Source organism: Heterodontus francisci, chromosome 19 (assembly GCF_036365525.1).
Source record: "Heterodontus francisci isolate sHetFra1 chromosome 19, sHetFra1.hap1, whole genome shotgun sequence".
Taxonomy (NCBI): Eukaryota; Metazoa; Chordata; class Chondrichthyes; order Heterodontiformes; family Heterodontidae; genus Heterodontus; species Heterodontus francisci.
Window position 1 is genome coordinate 41,139,467 of NC_090389.1, and position 13,831 is coordinate 41,153,297.

Here is a 13,831-nt window from a genome sequence, read left to right on the forward strand (position 1 = left end):
TTGAAGTGTCTTCCTGTGAAGCAGTGAAAGCACTCTCTGAATGAAGGAATGCTTTGAACAGCAGAGTCTCACATGGCCATGGCTGGAGATCTTCAGTGTAACTGATCAAAATCTTCCCAGCTTGTCAGTTTCACTGAAGAAGCTCTTCCTGCTGTGCACCCGCCTCGGTGACCCTGGTGAGTTGCTGATTGGTCAGGAAACAGCTTCGATGGCTGGGAAATCCAGGATTCAGTATGAAATGACTGCTTTAAGTGGCTTCTCTACAATCTTAACAACTTCTAAATTACTTACCTGCCAGACCCATGGGAGTTCCCCACTGCACATGTAACCCACCCCAGGGAAAACTGTAAGAGGGCAGGATCACGCCACGATCCCGACTCTACCTCCTTTAGTGCAACTTTCCCAGCCCACACTCACTGGAACCCACCTCCAACTGGTGGGGAAAATCCTACCCTTTATATTTGACCTATGCTTTGTATTATCTAGAGTACTTGAGCCTTGCATTGTTTATCAAAAGTAGAAAAATTAACAAAGAATTAATTAAAAAACAAAATGATTCCTAAAGACTCCATTTGTCTTGTATGGACTTCAGACTTCCTGTTCGACAATAATAACTAACATTTCTATCACACTTGTCAAATAAACAAAGGCTGACAAAGTCCGAATGCTTTCCTAGACCGAGATGAAACTGAGCAAGAAAAATGTTCAGAGGAGATAGTGAAGTATACTCAAAGGGAAGGGTTTTGAGGAGGTTTTTGAAGTTTGGAAAGGAGGTGGAAAAATAAAGCGGTTGTGGAAGGTGTTCCAAAGTGTACAGAATGAATGACTGGCAAAGAAGCTATTGCTGACAGAATCGAGGCAGTGGGAAACAAGCACTAATACTGCCTTGGTAAGGAGAATACATGTGGGATTGTGCAGTGGTGATGCACTCACCAAACACAGTAGACTCCTTCCAAAAAAAAATCTGCAATTTGAAATCAAGACATGGAAGATTTCTCTTCTAGTTGAGTTCTGACAATGCATTTTGCAAGTGTTCAAAATCTACTGTCAATAGCAATAACATTATGGCCTAGAAACTTCTTAAAAAGCTATATACTTTAATCTTGCCCCATCAAAAGCTTTTTAAACTAAAGGCATCACTGAACTGCTTACCCCGGGATTTTGTTTAGCAGCAGGATCCAATTTCAGTAACTGAATAAGTCAATCTTTTAAAATGAGAATACAGATTATAGTGGTGCCAATCAAAATGCATTGTGCGATCGTCTAATTATTTAAATGCCTGATTCCAAAACCGTGGTGTTGACAAATGTATGTGTATGCAGAAGCCTTCTCCTCCCACCCTTCACTGTCATCTAATTCTTGTTTCAGTATCTGTTCTCTTTACTTCCGCAAAGCTATAATCCCTCTGCACTGTAAAATTATAACTGCACATTTCAAGAAGTACTGATCGAAAGATGTCTGTCACAATTCTTGATTCATTCTTGTGGGTCTTGATGGATACTACCTTTGGCTTGAACAGAGTTCTCCGGGACTCCCTTAAGAAGGGGTTAACAGCATTTTGGTCCTTCTGAAGGTTACTTAGCCACAGCTAAGTCCACCCGCAGATTAAGCTTGTAGGGTATAAATTGTTGTTCCAAACAGTTTTCTTCATAGTTCAGAATTTTTAGACATGCCTTCCTTTGACTCAAGTGTGTGGTCCAGAAGAACCAAGTGGTGGCAAAAAGAGGAAATGATTGCAGAGTGTGAGGGTTCTGACCTGTTGCTCAGCACCTCAGGAACAGTTGCTTTCACAGCAGGCACATCTGTTTGCTAAAGCCCCTCACAAGAGGACTTAATTGCTGATAAGTAAACCTAGTACATATCACTAGATGTGGATCTCTATTACATCAAGATGACTAGCTGATAAAAGGTATTCTGCGTAGGCTTCTTCATGTATGTCATATAGATGATGCTGAAACTCTCAGAGTTGGCATACAGCTTCTGAAAGATATTACCTGAAGGCTGGATAGAAGAGTGTGAGGTTCTAAATCCATTGTTTGGTGCCTACCATGATTGTGTTGGAAAGAATCAAGTAGTTTGTACTGAAGTCCTGCAACTTTGTTTGGTGGAACCACTAGTCTCTTGTTACGACTGTAGGTGTGAGGATGGTGGCAATGCGCTCAGACATTTTGTGGTTACTTGTACTGTCCTCTGTCCCACTTGTGAGAAAATTGTGATGGCTACTGAGGCTCAAATCTATGCTTGTTAATTATCTAATAACCACTGGTAACTAGTCACCTTGTTGTGGTGGCAAGTTGGTAAGTGTTACCTTTATGAGCTCAAGTTGGGTTCAAGATAATGGGCTAGATTTTCCCACAGACTTCAGAACCCCAACGTCGGGACCACAGTTGCTGGCAGTGAGACCGGCTCAACAATCTGTAAGACGGTTTCCTAATTGGCCACCTCCGAGCTCGCCATCCCATTAAGGACGGTTGGTGGGCTCTCAATGCTACTGACAGCAATCAGAGGGCCATGGAGGCACCCTTGCTGGCCACCACAGCGGTGCATCAATTAACAAGATCGAGGCCGGCAGGTCCATCTGGATAGAGGAGAAACACCTCCGCTAGATCAGGATCGGCCTCTCATGTTCACACACCATCCTGACTTGGAACTATATGGCCGTTCCTTCACTGTCGCTGGGTCAAAATCCTGGAACTCCCTTCCTAACAGCACTGTGGGTATACCTACCCCATATGGACTGCAGAGGTTCAAGAAGGCAGCTCACCACCACCTTCTCAAGGGCAATTAGGGATGGGCAATGAATGCTGGCCCGGCCAGCGTCGCCCACATCCCATGAAGGAATAAAAAAAAAGGCCCCGTCAGTGGGACATGGAGCCTCCGGATCTGATAGCACCCCCCTCCCAGCCTGCCACATGGAGGCAGCCTGCTTTGAGTTGGCGGCCTCTGCATGCAGCAGGGCCCGCTCCACGCATGGTAAAATGCTGAGGAAGCCACAAAATCGCCTTAATTGGCTGGCCGCATCCATGGTGCGGGCAGCCGATCTTCTTATCAACATGCCCCTGGGAAACTTTCCTGGTGGTGGGAATGTGTCAGGGAGCCATCCTGCCCGCGCCACCCCCCCCCCCCGCCCCATCTCTAACCCCGTCTGCATGGGTCTCCAATATGTCTGCCATTGGAAAAGTCGAATCAAGTCAACCCTCAGTGGTACACTTAATAACCAGTTTCCTGAGCCAGAATAGTCAGTAGTATTCCTGGATACTTGTAAATTCACCAGAAACCTAAGATATCCATGAAACCTGGAAGAATAGTCCAGTCATTGGGTGTTGGGACTCTTCCCACATTGCTCTAGCTAACCCTGTAAGTCATTGCCCTATAGGTAGAGTGGTCAAAGCTGGAAAGCAATAGGAAGCTTACCAGTGCTTTGTGTGTGTAACCTGCAACGTTTTAGTTAGTTAAACTCCAGCTTTACTGATGCACACTTGGCAAACTGTCAGTGACTGTTGCATTCTGTGCTGATATTTTCTGCACCTGAGTAAGTACTTAAGGAGAGAGAATGTGCACTCCATATTGGGGATTTCCTGGTACTTTGCTTTGGAGACTTCATAGGATGACAATGGATTTCTGTATTTATCAAACACCCCTGTATTTGTCCATTAGTTTACACTCATTTGGTTTATAACTTATGAACTGATTCCATTGGACACATCATAGCAAAAAATGGACTGAATGCTAAAAGTAAGTGCATTTTCTTTCATCAGTTTCTAATTGTTTTTATTCTTAATGTTTATTTCCGTTCCTCTGTCTTTTTGTACTACTTAGTCTTTCTCACCTTGGTTATGGTACTTTCATTTTCTTTTCAGTCCTTATGTGCATTTCTTTAAGGTAATGTAAATAATATGTGTACTTTTTCTGCCCATAGTTTCCAACTGTACAAGATTCTGGTCTGTAAAACGCAGAATAGAGATGTAAAAAGCTCACAATGTAACGAGAAAGGTAAAGCCTCCCGTAAGGCCCTATGATCAAGATTCACTTAGTAAGAAGAGTCATGGTCATATGCCCTCTTTATTTTACCCCGAGTGCTACTAAAATAACCATTGAAAATCTTTTTTCTGACTGTAAGGCAATAGAGCCTGATGAAAATTATCTGGTTCATGGTAGTGTGTCCTATTAAAGTGGCTCCTGAGAGCACTAAATGTCGAGTCTGTGATGGGTTATCACTCTGTACAGCAGCGGTTATTCTGCTGTTGGCCTGTTTATTTAAATGTTGTTTCACAAAAGCTTGGGCAAATAGTTTCAATTTAAAATACAATCCCTACTCATAATGTTATTGTTTTTGGCAACATCTAAGTATACATTAATGTTGTTGTGCTTCATGAATTTCACATAGGAAATGAGAGCCACTAAGGCAAAGTTTGATTGAATTTTTTCTATTATACCATGTAAGGGTGGTACAAAAGCTGTTGTGTCCTTCATACACATTTTACACAGTACGGTGCTTTAGAACTTTCTAATGAGTCAAACACTCTCTGTAATTGTTATTCTGTCGCAACTTTGCACATAGGGGGATATCACGGGTGCAGTTGGTGAGCAAGTGGAGCAATAAGCATCTGCAATGACCTTCAAGGAGATGTAGGAACTGATTCTGCAGTCTTGCCACAATGGCAACTCCGCATCATTGACCTAATACCGTCTGATTTTCTGAGGTCATGATTTACATGATTGGAACATGCGCCCTGACCAGGTTCAGGAATGGCACTGTTGGAAAAGGCAACAAATCCAGCTGGAAAATTTAAAGGAATGTGGCTGCTTAAAAATTCATGGTCGATGGGGTGGTGGTACAGTGGGAGAAATTGCCGAAAATAGTTTTAAAATATTAGCTTTTTCCAAAGGCTGTCCAAATGGCGTTGGAAGGATGAATGAGAACGGGCAGAGACTGCTTGAGTTGTGTACCTATCATAACCTCTGCATCACCAACTCGTTCTTTCACACTAAACCCTGTCACCAGGTTTCATGGAGGCACCCAAGATCACGTCGTTGGCACCAGCTAGACCTCATTGTCACAAGGCGAGCCGCCTTAAACAGTGTTCAAATCACACGCAGCTTCCACAGTGCGGACTGCGACACCGACCACTCCCTGGTGTGCAGCAAGGTTAGACTCAGACCAAAGAAGTTGCATCATTCCAAGCAGAAGGGCCACCCGCGCATCAACACGAGCAGAATTTCTCACCCACAGCTGTTACAAAAAATTTCTAAATTCACTTGTAACAGCCCTTCAAAACACTCCCACAGGGGATGCTGAGACCAAGTGGGCCCACATCAGAGACGCCATCTATGAGTCAGCTTTGACCACCTACGGCAAAAGTGCGAAGAGAAATGCAGACTGGTTTCAATCTCATAATGAAGAGCTGGAACCTGTCATAGCCGCTAAGCGCATTGCACTTTTGAACTACAAGAAAGCCCCCAGCGATTTAACATCCGCAGCACTTAAAGCAGCCAGAAGTACTGCACAAAGAACAGCTAGGCGTTGCGCAAACGACTACTGGCAACACCTATGCAGCCATATTCAGCTGGCCTCAGACACCGGAAACATCAGAGGAATGTATGATGGCATGAGGAGAGCTCTTGGGCCAACCATCAAGAAGATCACCCCCCTCAAATCTAAATCGGGGGACATAATCACTGACCAACGCAAACAGATGGACCGCTGGGTTGAGCACTACCTAGAACTGTACTCCAGGGAGAATGCTGTCACTGAGACTGCCCTCAATGCAGCCCAGCCTCTACCAGTCATGGATGAGCTGGACATACAGCCAACCAAATCGGAACTCAGTGATGCCATTGATTCCCTAGCCAGCGGAAAAGCCCCTGGGAAGGACAGCATTACCCCTGAAATAATCAAGAGTGCCAAGCCTGCTATACTCTCAGCACTACATGAACTGCTATGCCTGTGCTGGGACGAGGGAGCAGTACCCCAGGACATGCGCGATGCCAACATCATCACCCTCTATAAAAACAAAGGTGACCGCGGTGACTGCAACAACTACCGTGGAATCTCCCTGCTCAGTATAGTGGGGAAAGTCTTTGCTCGAGTCGCTCTGAACAGGCTCCAGAAGCTGGCCGAGCGCGTCTACCCTGAGGCACAGTGTGGCTTTCGTGCAGAGAGATCGACTATTGACATGCTGTTCTCCCTTCGTCAGATACAGGAGAAATGCCGTGAACAACAGATGCCCCTCTACATTGCTTTCATTGATCTCACCAAAGCCTTTGACCTCGTCAGCAGACGTGGTCTCTTCAGACTACTAGAAAAGATCGGATGTCCACCAAAGCTACTAAGTATCATCACCTCATTCCATGACAATATGAAAGGCACAATTCAACATGGTGGCTCCTCATCAGAGCCCTTTCCTATCCTGAGTGGTGTGAAACAGGGCTGTGTTCTCGCACCCACACTTTTTGGGATTTTCTTCTCCCTGCTGCTTTCACATGCGTTCAAATCCTCTGAAGAAGGAATTTTCCTCCACACAAGATCAGGGGGCAGGTTGTTCAACCTTGCCCGTCTAAGAGCGAAGTCCAAAGTACGGAAAGTCCTCATCAGAGAACTCCTCTTTGCTGACGATGCTGCTTTAACATCTCACACTGAAGAATGCCTGCAGAGTCTCATCGACAGGTTTGCGTCTGCCTGCAATGAATTTGGCCTAACCATCAGCCTCAAGAAAACGAACATCATGGGGCAGGATGTCAGAAATGCTCCATCCATCAATATTGGCGACCACGCTCTGGAAGTGGTTCAAGAGTTCACCTACCTAGGCTCAACTATCACCAGTAACCTGTCTCTAGATGCAGAAATCAACAAGCGCATGGGTAAGGCTTCCACTGCTATGTTCAGACTGGCCAAGAGAGTGTGGGAAAATGGCGCACTGACACGGAACACAAAAGTCCGAGTGTATCAGGCCTGTGTCCTCAGTACCTTGCTCTACGGCAGCGAGGCCTGGACAACGTATGCCAGCCAAGAGCGACGTCTCAATTCATTCCATCTTCGCTGCCTTCGGAGAATACTTGGCATCAGGTGGCAGGACTATATCTCCAACACAGAAGTCCTTGAAGCGGCCAACATCCCCAGCTTATACACACTACTGAGTCAGCGGCGCTTGAGATGGCTTGGCCATGTGAGCCGCATGGAAGATGGCAGGATCCCCAAAGACACATTGTACAGCGAGCTCGCCACTGGTATCAGACCCACCGGCCGTCCATGTCTCCGTTATAAAGACGTCTGCAAACGCGACATGAAATCGTGTGACATTGATCACAAGTCGTGGGAGTCAGTTGCCAGCATTCGCCAGAGCTGGCGGGCAGCCATAAAGACAGGGCTAAATTGTGGCGAGTCGAAGAGACTTAGTAGTTGGCAGGAAAAAAGACAGAGGCGCAAGGGGAGAGCCAACTGTGCAACAGCCCCAACAAACAAATTTCTCTGCAGCACCTGTGGAAGAGCCTGTCACTCCAGAATTGGCCTTTATAGCCACTCCAGGCGCTGCTTCACAAACCACTGACCACCTCCAGGCGCGTATCCATTGTCTCTCGAGATAAGGAGGCCCAAAAGAAAAGAAGAAACTGGGGCAGGGGGGTGGGAGGGTGGGGTAGAAGTGGGCGGTGCAGTGGTTAGCACTGCAGCCTCACAGCTCCAGTGACCTGGGTCCGATTCTGGGTATTGCTGTGCGGAGTTTGCAAGTTCTCCCTGTGACTGCGTGGGTTTCCACCGGGTGCTCCGGTTTCCTCCCGCAGCCAAAGACTTGCAGGTTGATAGGTAAATTGGCCATTGTAAATTGCCCCTAGTGTAGGTAGGTGGTAGGGGAATTGAGGGGATGTGGTAGGAATATGGGATTAATGTAGGATTAGTATAAATGGGTGGTTGATGGTCGGCACAGACTTGGTGGGCTGAAGGGCCTGTTTCAATGCTGTATCTCTAAATAAAATAAATAAATCAATAAAGTGGCAGGCCAAAAGTAAGTGGAAGTAAATGTAAAGTTGCAGTCAAAAATGAAGGACAGCATCCAATCTCCTACTCAATGGCTGTTTGAGATAGGCACAGAGGAAATTTGTCCTCTTCAGCCAGCATCCCAACAACCTAGCAGAAAGTAATGGGAATAATCTAGATTTTGCTGTGTAATGACAGCAAAACTGTTAGTGTTCACTGTCCTTACTCCTCTGAAACTGACAGCAACTTCTAAAATTTGCACATGCGTAGTTAATCATGGAAATCCAGGTGTTTCTATCAGTGATTCTACATTTCTCCAGAGGGTATGCTGCTGAAGTCCCCTCAGACTGGAAACAATTAGAAATCACTGAACTGACGAAAACTTCCATTTTTATGCTCTCAGTTTCGCTGTGAAAACTCTTGAAAAGGTTACACCTAGTTGAATGAGCTGTAACTAGGTTTTAATGGTATACTAAGTTCATAATTACCATTAAAAAACCTCTCTGGCCCTGAAAAACTAATTTTATATTTGTGGTATGTCAAATTTCTCTATTATGATTTAAAAAATGTAAATTATTTTAAAAGTTTGTATGTGATATTTCAGCTTCTACATTAATCTCATTTGTGTGTCCCAATCATTTATTTTGTTCTCTGTAAATGTTTTTACAAGTATACGATAATCAGTGCATTTTACTTCCTGGTTTGCTGTCTGTGAGAATACTTCAAAGTAATTGGCTGGCTACCTTGCTTTATGATAACACTATTGCTGGATGCCTGGAGATTCCCCTTGACTTGGCACCAGATTCAAACTAATGTCAGGAAAGGGGAAATCCATGCCACAGAGCTTGTTAGATCTTTATGGGCATATTCCTTCAAGGTCATCGGCAAGTGCCGTCACTTTGCTGCTGTCTGCGAAATCCGGGCCAATGCTTCACACTATCTGTAAGACTCAAATAGCGGAGGAGGAAGACAGCAAACTTTAAGGCAGTTGACATGATAAGAACACACAACAATAGCATATTCTAGGTAAAAGGCCTGGAATGCATGCCATAAAAAGTTACCTATCAACCTGTTTGAAATTTACTATTTTATTGAAGCAAGCCATCCTTACCTTACAGCCTTATTATTGTATCTCATAAATTTTCATAATCCAGCAGGGTGCACATACAAGCTACAGCAAACAACTGAAAGCTTTGACACATTCACATCTTCCAAAGGCTCCCTATATCAAACCAGTGTAACACAATCACAATCACTTATTGGCTACAGGACATTTTTCAAGTTAAGTGTATGGTGGTCATCAGTAACCTATGGTTGTATGGGAAATGAAACAATGCTATGTAATACAGTATATCATACTGTTCAGTGGCAAAGGAGATGAATTTGCTGATCTTTCTGACTTGTTAGATACTAAGCAGCTCATTAGGTGATATGCATTACTATCTGTGAAGAGCCATGGGTATACCAGTTGGCAGCAGTGTTGATCTTACCAATCACAGAAAATCCCATCTCTATATTGGCTGCATGGGTCCTTGTTGCTGGTGGGAAGTTTTCTACAACTGGCTTTTTGCTGATCTGGAGCAAGTTGCGGCAGTTGTCCTTACAGGTCAGTATGCCAGGTTTTGCAAAGATGGTTTGGTACCTGCTGATCTGCTGGCCTGCTGTTATTTATCGTGCAGTACTTCAACTGTGCTGTACTGACTCACTTTAAAGAAAAACTTATCTTTAGGAACTGAAAACAATTGACCCAAAAGTGTTTCTCACCACAACAGTTATAAGAATTTCACAAATGTGGAAAAATATCTTATAAAAACTACACAGTAATAAAACAAGTACTGTAAGGATTACAAAAAATAGTCTTTCCAAAGCCTCATCCCCTTTTAACAGCTTCATCACCCATGGAGCTTCCCTTCATCCCATTTCAAATGGATGCCAAAGGAAAATTATAAAAACCCTGGGGCAAATAACACAGAATTATGCTAGGATTTGATCTAAATATGTTTGCACCAAATCCAGTGCCTTAATGAGATTAGGGCATGAAATGGCACAAGTACTCCAGCAAACCACAGAATTTAAGGCCAGTAGGAAATAAGTCCTGCTCTCCCAATTCTGTGATTGCCTTGTGCTTATGTACAACTGCTTTCTCAGCACACAAACTGTACTAATTTGATCACAATGATAAGCAAAGTAACATAAGCTTGGATATTGCTATTGGTGTGCTATTGAAGGATGAACTGTGTGTTGCCAGAAGTGTTATGGGATTTATTCACAACTTTGCTATTTTCATTCTGTGGATGTACACACGAGCTACATCTTCTATACAGTGGGTTAGCCAATGAAAAGTGGAAAGCATTAATCCTCCTAAGTGGCAGTTAAACACCTTACATAGCACTGGAGACCAATGCCTGCATGTTTACTGAACAAAACTGCTGTAAGATCAGGCATTGCAGTGAGGAAAGGCAGGGTTATTGACATGGTGCTGAAAGAATTCGGGGGAAGAGGCACATACTTTCTGGGCTGAATTGATACTTCAGAATTTCCCGTTGCATGAGAAAAGCTGGCTAAAAGAAGTCAGCATTTAATCAGCTATGTCACATGCATGGCCCTCACAATTCAGAATCCAAGGGAGACATGGGTCACTGGAATCCTAGCAGGTTGTCAAGTAAACCCTGCACTCAACTTTTTTTTTGTTCGTTCTTAGGATGTGAACATCACTGGCATGGCCAGTATTTATTGCCCATCCCTAATTGCCATCGAGAGAGTTACAAGTTAGGCAGGTTTGGAGAAATTTAACTGAAATAAAACATAAAGCACTAAGGTGCAATATTTTGCCAACTCATTTGCCAAGGTTCTTACACTTGGATAATAGAGGAAATAAATACAATGCATTTGAATTGAGCATTGTGCTGATATTTACTTCTCATGTTACAGTTTACCACAGGTCCAACATAACAGGATTGATGAATAGAGCCTGAAAGTGTGGAACAAGGTAATTTGGGCTCAGTTAGTTGTTTGATGTTGTTGCCTCTTTAAGAAGTGTATAGTTGTAGCACTCCTTGGAAGAGACTGGAATTCATGCCAGACATACCAGCCTTTCTTGTGGCATTGCTGGTACCTCTGATCCTTGCCCCCAAAGAATACCTATTTCTTCTTGTGCGACTGAAGTGGTGATCCAGTGAACCAATATTAAATTTTAAAAGGGAATTGGAAAAGGAAAAAAAGTTGCAGAGCTACAGGAATAGAGTAGGGGAATGGAACTAACTGGATAGCTCTTTCAAAGAGCTGGCTGAATGGCCTCCTGTGCTCTGCGATTCGATAAGCAAAACCTCTGTCCCTTTTACAAGGTCACAGAATTTCTAAGGCTTTCAGGAAAGGTGGAGCTTGGGCTGTGTCTAAATTAGGCCTGTCAGAGACATTTAAATGAGGTAGGGGAGTGGAATTCTGAGTCTTCCCTTTTATTTTCTATTGGAAGTGTTGACTGGGTGCCCCAGCACAGGTCATCCATAAAAGTCTCAAACCCTGTTGGCCAGAAGATCTGAGAGGTCCTCTGGGAAGGCTGAAAATTTCAAGATAAGCTGTCTTTTGTACTTCAAACCCCTACCCCATAAGATGTACAGATCTAATCACGATTTAGTTAGTAACCAGAAACTCCCAATATCCACTGCTGCAGCTCTGAAAAGTTTGCAGTTACACAAAACATTCCTTATGCATCTTTTGAAGGTTTAAAGCCCCACCTGGAATGCTCCAGATCATGTAAATGGCCCAGGAAATTCTAATTCTGCTGTCCAGCACAGCGGATAGAACAGAAAATCTACCCTAAAATGTCAATACTACCAGCGAGAAGGAGACTAATATATAAAAATTGAATGCCATATTAACTTTGTTGTTGATTAGCAGTGCCCATGTGGATGTTATGTAGTTGACCAGAGATGTTTCTTCAGGAGATGTCACTGCTTTGTTGCTGCCTCCTGCTAAACCCCCATGTTCTTATGCACATCTCTTTCATTGCCAAGTGCGTGTGCCTGCGATAGAAGATGCGCTGGGGTATGGAGTGGCAGGACCTAATGCTACTTCAAATGAGTAACCTGACATTGCAGGCAGCCCTTCTAATCTTCCTGGTGTTCCTCTGCCAAGTCCAGTGCTGGTGGAGCACTGAATGCAGTTCCCATAATTGCACCTTAAAATGAAGACTCTAACATCTCACTGCAGTGACTGTCCCATTTGAGCAATCAATTGAGCTCTCCATTAGTACCACAATATCGGAGTTAGCCTATGAATGAAGTAATTCCTTCATTCAATTTTGTAATGGCAAAAAGCAGGCAATAAATGAATGCTATACCACACTCCCAATGTCGCTGGCTCTTGTCTCACTATTGTTGCCAGTTAAAACTAAAGCTGGCTGTCATTTGATGCTAAAATTCCACATTGTTAAAGAAAATTTATGTATTTTATCCTAATTGATACGAAGGATAATTGGCTTGACTTTAGAACACGAACCAATTATCTTCCAGAAATGTTTGTGAAGAAGCCTCTATGTTTTATGATTGCTGTGATAAGTCACTGACATGGGGGAATAGACTCCTAATTAGTGTGGCAGTCAAGGTTGATTGGGGCTGCAAATGGAAACAGCATGAATTGTTAAAAATATACATTCTCAAAAATGTGGTTCACAGTGGTCAAACTACTGGTGCCCTTCTATTTCACAATTGCTTGTCCATGCATGCATGCTCTGTTCGACAAGGAAGAATTTTAAAAATATTCAAGACATGAATTTTTGATCAAACCCTTTGCAGTATATTGTACATTCTGTTGTGTTCTAGTTGCCCATTCTCTTTCTAAACATACTGAACCAATTATATTGATTGCCGAAAACCTTTAGTCAACATAACTAGTTTGCCAACAAACATATTACTAGTTCTTTCTGTACTATTTGTAAGAAGCAGTATGTAATGTATAAATTATATTTGTTTTCATGAGAAATAATTTCTAGCATATCTGAATTGAGAAATATGAGGTTTGTGGAGTACAGCACATTAAAAAACATAATAGATTCAGCAAATGAGTGGAAACATAATGCATGCAGGAATCTGTCTAGACACTGTCTACCTCGCTAATTGTAGAAGCTTGTGAAGCTTAGAAATAAACCAGTATCAGATTTATATACAAAAATAACAAATCAATGAATCTCATTAAATTTTATATTGCAATTGGACCCACAATTGAATTTTAAATGATGACTTAAGATTTGATTTCTTGCGGACTTCATGGCTTGAATATATTTACGTTCTTACCCTTGCTTGAAATAAAATGAAACGGTTCCCCTTCCCCCGAGAAGCAGGAAATTAAAAAAACAAATGATGGGATATATAAATAAGGAGTGATTCTACCCACTGGCTGATCTGCAATCTGGTGCTCCCATTGAAGAGCAGCTCTCAAATCCGTGGAAAATCATGGGCTGTACCCCCATCATTCTCCCTTTGAGCATTGCTTCCCTCTGGGAATGCCAGATTGTCAAATCACCCTGATAGAAAATACTTAGTACTTCTTCAGGAATTATATTGGTTACATTTTCCAAGGCTGGTACTACAGGAGCAGAACAGGTGCTGGGTTAGCAGACATTTGGCTAAGATTCAGAACCAGATCTGCATCACTTTTCCACCGAGCAGGATTTGCCAGGAAACCTTTTAGATTGGCCTAACATGGTATTGTAGAAAAGGAGACATAGCTTCATTTAAATATTGTAGTACATTTTATTAAAACTCAGTGCACTTAAGCCAAGATTGGCCTGGACACTATTTTTGCTTATCCAGGGTGGATTTAAGGGAAGACTTTCAGATTTTTGTGTTGTTTTTCAGTTTT